At 46.7% G+C, this 14273-nt stretch overlaps 1 protein-coding gene across 8 annotated transcripts in view; it reads left to right on the forward strand.

The window, feature by feature from the left end:
* Positions 1 to 14273, forward strand: part of LOC138371995 (zinc finger protein 271-like) — a 213731-nt gene that overhangs the window by 76953 nt on the left and 122505 nt on the right. For 2 of the 8 annotated variants that reach the window (XM_069337025.1, XM_069337028.1), the window contains exon 4: positions 3730 to 3792. The exons of the other annotated variants lie outside the window; for them this stretch is intronic. The gene's annotated coding sequence lies outside the window, so the exon portion shown is untranslated. The remainder of the gene's footprint in view (positions 1 to 3729; positions 3793 to 14273) is intronic. 8 annotated transcript variants of the gene reach the window in all.

Genomic DNA, 14273 nt, shown 5'->3' on the forward strand with positions numbered 1-14273 from the left:
GCCTTGAAGAAATCCTCTATGTGACGCAGATGATCCTGCCAATCTACATCATATATTAATACATCATCGATGTAGACTAAGGTGTTTTCTACGTCACGCAACACAGTACCCATCAGTCTCTGGAAAGTGGAGGCCGCATTTTTCATCCCGAATGGCATCACCTGACATTCAAACAGCCCGTCGGGTGTCACAAATGCTGATATGGGTTTGGCCTTTTCCGTGAGGGGAACTTGCCAATAGCCTTTGAACAGGTCAAACTTCGTCAGGTAACAGGCTTTACCTATGGCATCCAGACATTCCTCTATTCTGGGGAGAGGGTAGGTATCTGCTACTGTGACCTTATTCACCTGGCGATAATCAATACAAAGACGGTATTTCTTACCAGGTTTGGGCACTAGTAGTATCGGGGATGACCATGGGCTCGAGCTCGGGGCTATCAGATGGTGTTCCAGCATGTAATCTACCTCCTCTTTCACCACCCGTTTCTTCAGTGGGTTGAGACGGTACGGGTGTTGCTTTATAGGTCGGATGCCTTCCTCCAGCTCGACATCATGCCTCAAGACAGATGTTAATCCTGGAACATCGTCGAAGATAGGCTTGTATTGCCGGATCATCTGCAGCAATGATGATTGATGTCCTTCGGCCACGTGTGTCAACTTTGCCTGCAAGTTTAACAGAATGTCTGAGTTAGTCAACACCTCCTCTTCCTCCTCAATGTCGTCATTAGTGGTCACTAAGGTTACGGGGAGTGTATCCCGACCCTCGTACTTCTTGATCATATTAACATGAACCAGAGTTTCTTTCTTACGGCGGTCTGGAGTACTAAGAAGGTAATTGAGGTTAGTAACCTTCTTTACAACCGGGTAGGGACCTACGAATCTGGCACTCAAGCTCCCAGTTATTGTAGGAGTACATACTAAAACCAGATCTCCTACTTTGAACTCCCTCTGCTTGGTCCTCCTATCATACCTGCTCTTGATAGTTCTTTGTGTACTTTCTAAGGTCCTTGTAGCCATCTCCCAGGCTGAGAACAGCTGTCCTTTATTGGTAGACAACCAGTCCACAATATCCTCGTTGGTTTCTGCGTCCAGCCAATGGTCTCGTGCTACCTCTAAGGGACCTCTTACTGAGTGACCAAAGATCATCTCGAATGGGGAGATTCCTAGGGATTCATTGGGCACTGATCTTACCGCAAATAGGAGGTAGGGCAGTTCTTCAACCCACTTACTCTGCCTGTCGTAGCAAAACTTCCGAAGCATGCCCTTCAACGTCTGGTGAAAACGTTCCAAAGCTCCTTGAGACTCGGGATGGTAGGCACTAGAGGTAACCTGTCGGATTCCCAGGTCGGCGATCTGTTGGCAAAACAAATGGGACATGAAATTAGACCCCTGGTCCGTCTGAATGGTCTTGGGAAGACCGTATCGTGAGATGAACCAGAGCAGTTGTTTCACCAAAACCTTAGCTGTGATGGTTTTAAGGGGGATCGCTTCTGGGTACCTACTAACCTGATCTAGTATTGTTAGCAAATACTTCACCCCTGAGGTAGCAGGTGGAAGAGGGCCTACTATATCCAAGATGAGGTGTTCGAAGGGCTCACCTATTGATGGAATGGGGTATAAAGGGGCTTTGGGGACAGGCTGGTTTGCTTTTCCGGCCACTTGGCAGGCATGGCAGGTCTTGCAGAAATGACGTACGTCCTCCTTCATATGCGGCCAGTAGAAACCTTTGGCTAGGCGGTGGAAAGTCTTAGAGATCCCACCATGTCCAGCAAATCTATTAGCATGGGCCGTTTCTAACAGCTTAGATCTGAACACGGCTGGGACGACTATCTGATCACCTACCGCACTTGACTGGGGGTATTTCGGAGGATGCCGGCGACACAGTACACCACTTGACCACACATATAGATCCCCTCCTTTCGCAGGAGAGTCTACGGTGTCGGCCAACTTCCGTACCTGAGGGTCCTTCTTCTGTTCCTCTATCAGATGGGCTCGAGTCCAGTGTTCAGGAACCGGCATCTGGACGGGCGGGACTGGTGTATGGCTACTTGTAACCTGTGGGATAGGAGGAGAGTCAAACAAAGTGTTTAGATCTAGTGGTGCATGGAGGTGCGCCTGAGACCTGGTTTGCACTGCTGCGATGGGACTGGTCTCTTCACGTCCTGGATTATCCATTACCAGGGGACAGTTGGGTAACAATCCTAGGCTAAGTCATTGGCTAATATCACGTCAATCCCCTTTATGGGAAGACTATCCACCACGGCCAACCGACACTCACCTTTGAAGTGCTGAGAGTCCAGATGCACTTGTACCAATGGGGCAACGTACAAGGTGGAAGGGAATCCACCCAGGATTACCTTCTGCATCTCATCCGCCGATATACCTTCGGGTAATGATGTTTCCAGAATTAGAGACTGGGCCGCTCCACTGTCTCTAAGTATTACCACAGGCGTACTTGCAAGGCCACTGGCTACATATCCTTGGGAGGTATATGGGGCGAACCATCCTTTCCTCTTCTCTAGGGTGGATGTCGGTGGTACTATACTGTTCATCAGCATGACTTCCCTACGGGGATTATTACCTGAACTGCTACGACACTTCGCAGCAATATGTCCTCTCTTACCGCAGGTCCAACACAATACATCCCTCTTCGGACTAAACCTCCGAGGACTATCCGAGGTTGACTTGGCGGCACTACGAGGGGCAGTTCTATCTTCCGGTTTATGTTTGGCTGGATATCTTGAATAGGTCTTCGGGACGTACCTAGCAGATGGCCTATGAGTCAGGATGTATTCCTCAGCCATTGTGGCTGCTGCACTCAAGGTCTCTACCTGCTGTTCCTCTAGGTACGTCTTCAAGTCTCCAGTCAAACAATCCTTGAAGTCCTCCAGCAGAATCAGCTGCTCGAGGTCTTCCTTGGTCTCCACCTTCCGAGAGGCACACCATTCCTGGAAAAGTCGCTCCTTGATCGTGGCGAATTCGGTAAAAGTGTGCTCTGAGGTCTTCTTCAGGTTTCTAAACTTCTGCCTGTAAGCCTCGGGTACCAATTGGTACGCCATGAGCACCACTTTCTTCACCATATCGTAATCGCCGGAGTCGTCAAGGGATAACGTAGAGTAGGCGATTTGGGCCTTCCCAGTCAGGACTGACTGTATCATGATGGCCCAATTCTCCCTTGGCCACTCCAAAGAGGCAGCGACTTTCTCGAAGGCTGCGAAGAACTTCGAAACTTCTCTCTCGTTGAATTTGGGGACCATTTTGATATTCCTTACCGGATCGAAACCGCTTACTCCAGTTTGTCTCTGTCCAGCGCCTAATCTTAATACTTCTAGTTCATGTTGTCTCTGTCTTTCTTTTCTTCTCTCTCTCGCTGTTTCTCTTCTCTTTCTCGTTCTTCTCTTCTTTCTTCTCTTTCTCTCTCTTCTCTCTCTCGTTTCTCTTCTCTTTCTAATTCTAAACGCCTCATCGCCAATTCTTTTTCTTTCATCTCCATTTCTTTATTTTTCATCTCTACTTCTTTATCTTTTAATTCTCGTTCTAATTCTAACTTCTTCCATTCAATTTCCCGATTAATTTCTAGGGCACGCATCTTGACTGTTAGGAAGCTGATATTAAGCTCACCTGCATCACTGTCAACGTCACTGCCCTTATCTTCCTTTTCCGTGGAAGCTATTTCCTCACCTTCCCTTGTACTAGGAGTCTCGCCTTCCTGTTTCTCTTCTGCCTTCAGGTGCCGGTGTACCTTGGACAAGATCTCCACACGGGAATCACTGGCACGGATCTTGATCTCCAGGTAGGCGCTCACTAGTACAAGTTCCGGTTTGCTCAGATACTTTAACCTGGCAAGACAGTCCACTCTGTTCAGAAAAGCCTGAACATCGTCCAGATCGTCGATGGTAGCTTTGTCTGCCATTGTCAGAGATGGAACACTTAGCACTTAACACACTGCTTACACGTTAGCACTTAACACACCGAGCACTGTTCTACGCCAATATTGCACTTTATCGCACCAAACACTGCACTTGCCAATATTGCACGTAATCACTTCGGGCACCGCACTACCCAATATTGCACTGAATCCAAGCGAACACTTCGCTCTACAATATTGCACTGAATCACTGAGCACCGCACTAGTCAATATTGCACTTAATCGCTTAATCACAGCGAGCACCGTACTGCACAATATCGCACTTAGTCACTCTGAACACTGCACAGGACGTATAACGTCACAATCGTCACACACAGGGGGAATTATTTACAGGGATTACGCCACTTCACCACCCCTGTCAAACATACTTAACAAGGGGACGGATCCCGCTGGGGATGCCAATTATGTTACGGCCCTCTCGGGACGCAACGGGGTCCTTACTCTGATGTTGTTAGAGGAAGATATAATGTATCCGTTCCCGAGCCAGTAGTGGCTATCAAGGGATGAGATCCGTGACGCAAGTAACTAAAAGGGAGTAGGGAAAGAAATCTAAGAACTTAATATTATACTTGACACCATCACCGATTAAATATATAAAATCAAAAAGTGCACAGGGGGAGGGGTATTAACACTATACAAGGGGAATATGCACAATATAGTCTTCTGCAGAAGACTCTGGATCAAGAAGCTAGGTGCTGAGTCCGCGGTGCTTTCTTCGTGGCCTCAAGACGTGTCCTCTGAGAATGCCGAGCCTACCCTGGCCACAGGTCAGCCACAACACAGGTCCACTGGGGGCACCGTCGTGGAGGCCGTCAACCACACGTCCAGCTGGTCTGCTGGCAGGTACTGAGCCACCAAGGCTGGTACGGCCACTCCATGAACGATATAAGGGGTACACCCTAGACAGGAGTCTCGTGTGTTATCACCAATCACCCTCCTGTCCTCAATACCCCAGTGGATTATCGTCTCCAACAGTCGGTCCCGGGTAAATCCTTTCACTGCCACTCCACTGGCAGGCTAACACACCACAGTGTTCTTCCGGGGGGACGACGTCACAACAGCTGCAGCAAACTTCACAGTATGGAGACTGGCTGCCTCGGGTAGACTGACTCCACTTCCATCACAGTGGTCCCAGGTCGGCTCTGTAAGCAGACACGTCATCAATAACAGGGACACTAAAACACCACACCTTACAGGCTCAGACACAAACGCCCGACATATCCACTCCATAGATGGCGTTGTAGTCTGAGCACCACCTCACCAGAGGTCAGCGGCGGCGGTGTTGAGCGCTGAACGGGGCTGGAAACTGGCCCTCGTAGCTAGTACACGTCGTCGGTTTGGAGGGGGTTTCGGGAGCTGACCCACAGATGGCGCGGCCGTCACTGTTTCGAGATTGGACGCTGGATCAGGGTCCGTAACACACCATCTATATGGTGTTCAGGTGGCTTTGTTGACGGTGTCCCACCTGCGAGCTTCGTCTTGGAGACAGTACGGTATGACGTTTCTTACGTTTTCTCGTGTTTTGTTTCCCCCTCCGGCCTGCTCATGCGTCGCCTGAGCCATCCTGGTCCTTGTTCAGGGTGCCTTCTTATCTTCCCCTCAGTTTGTGGTAGCCCCTTCGGTTCAGTTTCCTGCTCTTTGGTACTGGTGGTAGCTTTATAGGTGTGCAGCCTTTCTGTCCTGGCGCCGGTGGTGACGGCTGCTTTCCGGAGGGGTTCTTGGGGTATTGGTACTTGATTGGTTTGGCCGGGGGGTGCGTCCTGTGTTGTCCGGTTGTGCTTTTTGCTGTTGCCGGCGTACCGTGTCTGGGGATGCGCTGTGGTTGATCCGGTTCCTTCGTTCCCTGTTTTCAGGGCTCGGGTCTCCCTGGTCGTCCGCAGTGTTTTCCTTCTTCCAGCCTGCGGTCTGTCTGCGCCCGTGCTGTTCAGACGTTAGCAGCTTTTGCTGCTGTGTTGGTGACGTCTCGGGCTCATTTCGGGCGCAGGGATTTGTGGGTCGCACAGGTTTTTGGCCGCCCATCCATATGTGTCTGTTTTTGGGTGTTCTTGTTGCCTTGGGTCGCAGGTTTGCGACCGGTTGTTTTGGCTTTGCGTTGCAGAGTTTGTGGCAGCCGCCTCCCGGGTTAGCCCTTTCTTTTCCTTCTCTTTGGGTATGAAGCTCCAGGGAGCCGTAGGGGCTCCCCACAGAAAACCAGTGTTGAATGTAATGAAACGCCATTTTCTGGGTGAGCCCCGGAGGCTCCCTGGAAACCCTCCCTCCCACCGGTCGGCGTTTTTCTCGCGTTGGTTGAAGCTTAGCTTCCGAACTGGAGCTTGGCAGCCGGCGCGGTAGGTCCGGGGCTCCCCCCTCCCCCTCCCGGGGCAGGGAGGGCTGTGCGGACGATCGGCGCGGCATTAAAGTGTGATGTTTGCTTGTTTGCTAGTTTCCTTGGGATTGTAGGGAGTTTTCTACCTCTCTGTTCGGTTTTTGTTGTAGTTTCTTACCATGTGGGGTTTGTTTTGTTACGCCTACCTTTCTGGGTGCCTAACCCCGGTCGATGGCAGATAAGGAAAACCCCCAACCATATGGGGTTTTCCAGGGCCATTGCTCCCTGAAACCTCTCTGAAGGGGCCAGGTTCTGGCACTGGTCCCTGGTAGGTCTGAACTCCTTAGCTAATGTCCCGGTCTAACATAACATACATTAGCCCGATAAGCTCCAGGGAGCCTCCGGGGCTCACCCAGAAAATGGCGTTTCATTACATTCAACGCTGGTTTTTTGCTGTTTGAGCATAAAATTTGTTATTATATATCTCGCCATGGGTCCCAAGAAAGCCAGTGATAAGGTTCAACCGAAGAAAATAGTTGTGAGTAGAGGCAGTAGAGGATGTCCCTTCTTCATTAAGAAAATGTGTGAAGTATGGGAAAACCTGCAAAGTTTTGTTGAAAAAACTCACCCAGATAAAGCTGTAGCAGGCCGTTGCATTGACCTTTTAAATGACAATGTGATGTCTTACTACAGACAAGTGTTAAAATGTAGGGGAAAAACAAGTGTCTTTAGACAGATTCATAATAAGACAAGCAAGTCCTAGTGGTATGCAGGCAAAATGTGCCAAAGAGTGCACACCAGTGAAGTCCTCACTGCCTGATGTTATAATGGAAGGGGACTCCCCTTCCAAACAGTAACACCTCTCCTCCTCCCCACCATCTTCCATACGCCAACAGCAGTCATCAGCAAGGGTAAGTAATAACTTGAACATGCTTTTGTATTGTCGATTTTGATGAATTAGGTATAAAATTTAGTTTGAAGTGAGGTTTTTGGGTAGTCAGGAATGGATTAATTTATTTCTCATTATTTCTTATGGGGAAATTAGCTTCGGTTTACGAGTTTTCAGGTTATGAGCAGTCTCCAGGAACGGATTAAACTCTTAAACCGAGGTACCCCTGTACTTTGGTGATGTTGGTTGTCTTACTCAGGTCGTTGGAGCAGATGGTATCACGCATGCTCTGACTTTCCTGGAGATGTCCGCACTGCGGGCACTGCTTCCTGAGGTGATTCACAACGTTAGCAGCCATACTGTTCTGGATGGAAACTGCTGTAGAATACCTGGTGGTAGAACACAGAATATTACTACATGTATGTTACCTGAGCTTGTCTGGGACAGAGGCTCGTCATGGTTGTTGATGGAAGGGCTGAAGGCTCAGAAGACACTGGTACCTGTATCAGTGGTGCCTTGAATAGAGGAGCGTTCGGCTTACATGTCATCTGAGACATGTGGCATTTTTTCACAGTTTTTGATATCTCGAATCATTCCTGGCCAGTAGTAGTCCTGTTTCAGGGCCTTGTAGGTTTTGTTGAAGCCGTAATGTGAACGAAATCCTTGGACCAGACACAAGATATCTGATCGTAGGCTGTTGGGAACTACCAGTTGCTTTGACCTCTTCTTTAACAGACTGCAAGACAGGATTTTCCACTGATGAGTCACATACCTGGGGCTTTTCTATGATGATTAGATTCGTAGGTTGTTGATCTTCTACCAAGTCGTTGCCCAGGAGAAGTTGATCTCCTAGCATGGGAAAAGGCTTCTCCCGGATGGCGATTTGAACTTCACCTTATATAAACGAACAATCCAGGCAGACTCTGGCAAGTGGATAAGGGGTAGTTACAGTGAGATCAGTAATGAGGACAGTCTCTTCGGTGTAGGTGACGTTGGGTACAACTGACTTGGGAAATATAGATTGTAGAGCAACTGTGTCCCTGAAGGTAATCACTTTGAACCTTCCCTCCGAAGCTTCACCGCTAGCAGAGACAGTTTCAGAGTACAGGTGTCTGTTGAAGAGAGAGAGAGATCAGTGGATGAAACAAAAATATTCATCATGGGCTTGGGAATCTTATGAATTTTAGGAGGTGATTTGGGCTTAGTCTCACTGCTGACCTTACAGTGAAGACTGGTACACTTTTCTATGGTATGCACATAGTCTTTACAATAACGGCAGTACAGCGAGGAGTTCACATTTCAGCACAACCTCAATTCAACGTACTGTACTATATGGGACCAACCCCAGTGTGTTGGAGCGTTGGATTCTTTGCAAAAGGTGACCTTCAGTAGGCGTTTGTGTCAGTGTCTCTTTGTTTTTTCTTGTACACAATAAAAATGCATTATATTATATACTGTACCTATATATTACTACTCTACTAAAAAATACTGTTTTTCAGTTGTTATTTACCTTATTGTTGGAGTTATGTCCATCTTAAAGTCTCATGGAGTTGTGAATGCTGTACAGTAAATACGTACATACTGTAATGTATTATGCCGTTAGCACTGTTGATTTAGTAGCTCTGCTGTATGTTGAGTACTACAATACAGTTTATGAAAACTATTGTACTCTAAAATTACTGCAAATTTAATTTTAACACTATGTACACACTTAAATTTAACACTTGTTTAACCCTTTAACTGCGCAACGCGCCTGCAGGCCCAGGCTTCGGGTGCGCAATGCGCCTGCAGGTGTTTTTATTTTTCACGTTCCATTCAAAACTCCCGCGGATACATGGGGTTCACATCAGCTTCCTCAGGGCTCTTGTAAACATACGCCATCTTTAAAAAAAATCATGGTCCACATTGTCGGGTGTCAGAGCCTCAGTAGTGAGTGAGCAACGAAAGCTGGCGCTCGCAGCATGAGCGCACAGCTCTGCTATTCAGCGTGTGACCACAGCATCGCCTAATAATGTCAAAATATATATATAACCTGTATTATTTAGCCGTGATAGTATTATAGAAGAGCCTGAGTGGGATAATGACTGGGTACAATGTTCAAATATCAGTGATTCAATGCTGTTCACGATGTTCACAGCGCTAGCCACAGCATTATTTCGTCCATCTAGGAATCTTCAAACGACTTCTTAGGTTCATTTTCAAAATAAACTTGTGGTCAATTATTCATTTACAGAAATTAGTGACAAGGATTGGCCCATACGAGGCAGCTGCTATTGGCCCATACGAGGCAGCTGCTATTGGCCCATAGGAGGCAGCTGCTATTGGCCCATAGGAGGTAGCTGCTATTGGCCCATACAAGTCAACTCCTATTGGCCCATAGGAGGCAGCTGCTATTGGCCCATACAAGTCAGCTCCTATTGGCCCATAGGAGGCAGCTGCTATTGGCCCATACGAGGCAGCTCCTATTGGCCCATATGAGGCAGCTGCTATTGGCCCATACGAGGCACCTGCTATTGGCCCATACGAGGCACCTGCTATTGGCCCATACGAGGCACCTGCTATTGGCCCATACGAGGCACCTGCTATTGGCCCATACGAGGCACCTGCTATTGGCCCATACGAGGCACCTGCTATTGGCCCATACGAGGCACCTGCTATTGGCCCATACGAGGCAGCTGCTATTGGCCCATACAAGGCACCTGCTATTGGCCCATACGAGGCACCTGCTATTGGCCCATACGAGGCACCTGCTATTGGCCCATACGAGCTATTTTGGTGAGGGATGTGATGTCGTAATTGTAGCGTCGTCTGCTGTGTGATTTCTCATGCAGTGTATAAGAACATAAGAACAAAGGCAACTGCAGAAGGCCTATTGGCCCATACGAGGCAGCTCCTATTTATAACCACCCAATCCCACTCATATACTTGTCCAACCCATGCTTGAAACAATCGAGGGACCCCATCTCCACAATGTTACGCGGCAACTGGTTCCACAAATCAACAACCCTGTTACTGAACCAGTATTTACCCAAGTCTTTCCTAAATCTAAACTTATCCAATTTATACCCATTGTTTCGTGTTCTGTCTTGTGTTGATACTTTTAATACCCCCTTTGTTATGTCCATTCACCCACTTGTAAACCTCTATCATGTCACCCCTAACTCTTCGCCTTTCCAGTGAATGCAACTTAAGCTTTGTTAATCTTTCTTCATATGAAAGATTTCTAATTTGGGGAATTAACTTAGTCATCCTACGCTGGACACGTTCAAGTGAATTTATATCCATTCTATAATATGGCGACCAAAACTGAACTGCATAATCTAAATGGGGCCTAACTAGAGCAAGATATAGCTTGAGAACCACACCAGGTGTCTTGTTACTAACGCTGCGATTAATAAATCCAAGTGTCCGATTTGCCTTATTACGAACATTTATGCATTGATCCTTTTGTTTTAAATTCTTACTAATCATAACTCCCAGAACCCTTTCGCAATCTGACTTTGCAATCTCAACACCATCTAGCTCGTATCTTGTAACCCTATCATCATTACCTAACCTCAGAACTTTACATTTATCAGCATTAAACTGCATCTGCCAATCCTTCGCCCATTTCAAAACCCTATCTAGATCAACTTGAAGTGATAGTGAGTCCTCCTCCGAATTAATTTCCTTATCGATTTTCGTATCATCGGCAAATTTGCAGATGTTGCTACTCAAACCTGAATCTAAATCATTTATATATATTATAAACAACAGAGGTCCCAGGACAGAGCCCTGAGGCACCCCACTTACAACATTTTCCCACTCTGACTTGACTCCATTTATACTAACTCTCTGTTTCCTTTGGTATAGCCATGCCCTAATCCAGCTTAATATAGCACCCCCAATACCATGAGACTCTATCTTTTTAATCAGTCTTTCATGTGGCACTGTATCAAAAGCTTTGCTAAAGTCAAGGTACACAACATCACAATCCTTACCACTATCAACTGCCTCAACAATGCTAGAATAAAAAGATAACAAATTTGTTAAACGTGAACGGCCATTTATAAAACCATGTTGCGACTCAATTATTAATTTATGTTTTTCAAGATGAAGACGAATTTTATTTGCTATTATAGATTCGAGTAACTTTTCCACAATAGACGTTAGGCTAATTGGTCGATAGTTAGATGCAAGTGATCTATCTCCTTTCTTAAAAACTGGTATCACATTAGCAACTTTCCAAAACTCTGGCACTCTGCCTGACTCTATTGATTTATTAAATATGGTTGACAGTGGGTCACAAAGCTCCTCTTTGCATTCTTTAAGCACCCTGGCAAACACTTCATCCGGCCCTGGGGATTTGTTTGGTTTGAGTTTTACTATTTGTTTAAGAACATCCTCCCTGGTAACTGCTAAACTCGTCAACCTGTCCTCGTCCCCACCCACATAGACTTGTTCGGCTGAAGGCATATTGTTAAGTTCCTCTTTAGTAAATACAGATACAAAATATTTATTAAAAATACTACTCATCTCTTCATCACTATCTGTTATTTGACCTGTCTCAGTTTTTAATGGACCTATCCTTTCCCTAGTCTTAGTACGATATAACTGAAAAAACCCTTTAGGATTTGTCTTTGCTTGCCCTGCTATGCGAACTTCATAGTTTCTTTTTGCTTTCCTTATCTCTTTTTTAACATTTCTAACCAGTTGTACGAATTCCTGTTCTAAAGTGACCTCCCCATTTTTAATCCTTTTGTACCAAGCTCTCTTTTTACCTATAAGGTTCTTCAAATTCTTTGTTATCCACTTTGGGTCATTAGTATTCGATCTATTCAATTTGTATGGTATAGTACGTTCCTGTGCTTTGTTTAGAATATTCTTAAATAAGTTATATATTGAATCCACATCGAAATCCCCATTTACGTCACCTATCGCTGGGTTCATGTCTCACTCCAAGACCGGCCCACACCCCATACCCAAGACTTTCCAATCAATTTGACCCCAAAAATTTTTTAGGCTATTAAAATCAGCTTTTCGAAAAACTGGCACTTTAACAGAATTTTCTCCTACAGGTCTATTCCATTCTATGCTAAATCTGATTTCTTTGTGATCACTGTTCCCTACCTCACTCCCTATTTCGATGTCATTAATTTGTGTTTCCCTGTTAGTTAACACTAAATCTAAAATATTATTTTCCCGTGTTGGTTCCTTAATATGTTGCGTAAGAAAGCAATCGTCAATTAATTCTAGAAAATCTTCTGCTTCACTATTCCCTGTTTTGTTCAACCAGTTTATTCCACTAAAATTAAAGTCACCCATGACGTAAATACTGTTAGATCTAGATGCCCTAGATATTTCATCCCATAGATGCTTTGCTTCCATTCTGTCTAAATTTGGTGGCCTATATGTAACTCCTATTATAATATTATTTGCTTTTTCGTATAATTCTATACAAATAGTTTGTGTGTGTGGCTCAGTTTTGATTCCCTCTTTGAGACTACATTTCAAATTGTCCCTAACATATATGGGTACTCCCCCTCCTCGTCTAATATATCTATCTGTGTGAAATAGTTTAAATCCATTTATTTGATATTCGGCTAATAGTTCTCTATTTTCTACATTCATCCACGTTTCGGTAAGTGCAATAATATCTATTTTTTCTGTGCAGACAAGAGCATTTAATTCGTTAATTTTATTTCTTAGACTTCTACTGTTAGTGTAATATACCCTAAGTGAATTGTTATTTTGAGGCCCTTCTCTTTCCCTGATCATTTTGCCAATTCCTTTCTCCCACCAACACATACTTTTATTACCTCCTTCCTCCAAATCAATTCCCATACTTCTATCTACTAACAGTTTAAACCCAAACAAACACCTCTAACCACTTCTTCCAACGAGTTCGCAACAGCAACAACCCCAGTTCTCGATAGATGCACCCCATCACGAGCATACATTTCATTTCTTCCGTAGAAGTGTTCCCAGTTGTCTATGAAAGATATTGCATTTGATTTGCAATATCTTTCCAGCCGGCAACTGATACCAAGTGCCCTCGACATCCATTCATTTCCCACTCCCTTTCTTGGAAGAATGCCACATACAGTGTGTCCTCACTTGAACGAACTATATGAGGCGAAGCCGATTCGTTCCAGTGCGGAATTCGTTCCATCCGTCCGGCCCCAACAACCTTCTTATTTTTTTTTTTTTAAACATATGCCAGGACACATTAGTTTGTTTCTTTGTTGTGTGGTGCTTCATTATAATATCTTTCATGCTCTTTTGGTGTCAATAATAATCTGAGATGCGAGAATCACCATCCCCCACCCCACTCACACCATCCTCCACACCATCCACACCATCCTCCACACCACCCACACCATCCTCCACACCATCCTCCACACCACCCACACCATCCTCCACACCACCCACACCATCCTCCACACCACCCACACCATCCTCCACACCACCCACACCATCCTCCACACCACCCATACCATCCCCACACCACCCATACCATCCCCCACACCACCCATACCATCCCCCACACCACCCACACCATCCTCCACACCACCCACACCATCCCCCACACCACCCACACCATCCCCACACCATCCTCCACACCACCCACACCATCCCCCACACCACCCATACCATCCCCCACACCGCCCACACCATCCCCCACACCGCCCACACCATCCCCCACACCACCCACACCATCCCCCACACCACCCACACCATCCCCCACACCACCCACACCATCCCCCACACCACCCACACCACCCACACCATCCCCCACACCACCCACACCATCCCCCACACCACCCACACCATCCCCCACACCACCCACACCATCCCCCACACCACCCACACCATCCCCCACACCACCCACACCATTCCCCACACCACCCATACCATCCCCCACACCACCCATACCATCCCCCACACTACCCACACCATCCCCCACACCACCCACACCATCCCCCACACCACCCACACCATCCCCCACACCACCCACACCATCCCCCTCACCACCCACACCATCCCCCACACCACCCACACCATCCTCCACACCACCCACACCATCCCCCACACCACCCACACCATCCCCCACACCACTAACACCATTCGCCCCCACCACCCACACTCCCCACACCACCACCCACACACCCC

The sequence above is a fragment of the Procambarus clarkii genome, chromosome 37 (genome assembly GCF_040958095.1).
Source record: "Procambarus clarkii isolate CNS0578487 chromosome 37, FALCON_Pclarkii_2.0, whole genome shotgun sequence".
NCBI lineage: Eukaryota > Metazoa > Arthropoda > Malacostraca > Decapoda > Cambaridae > Procambarus > Procambarus clarkii.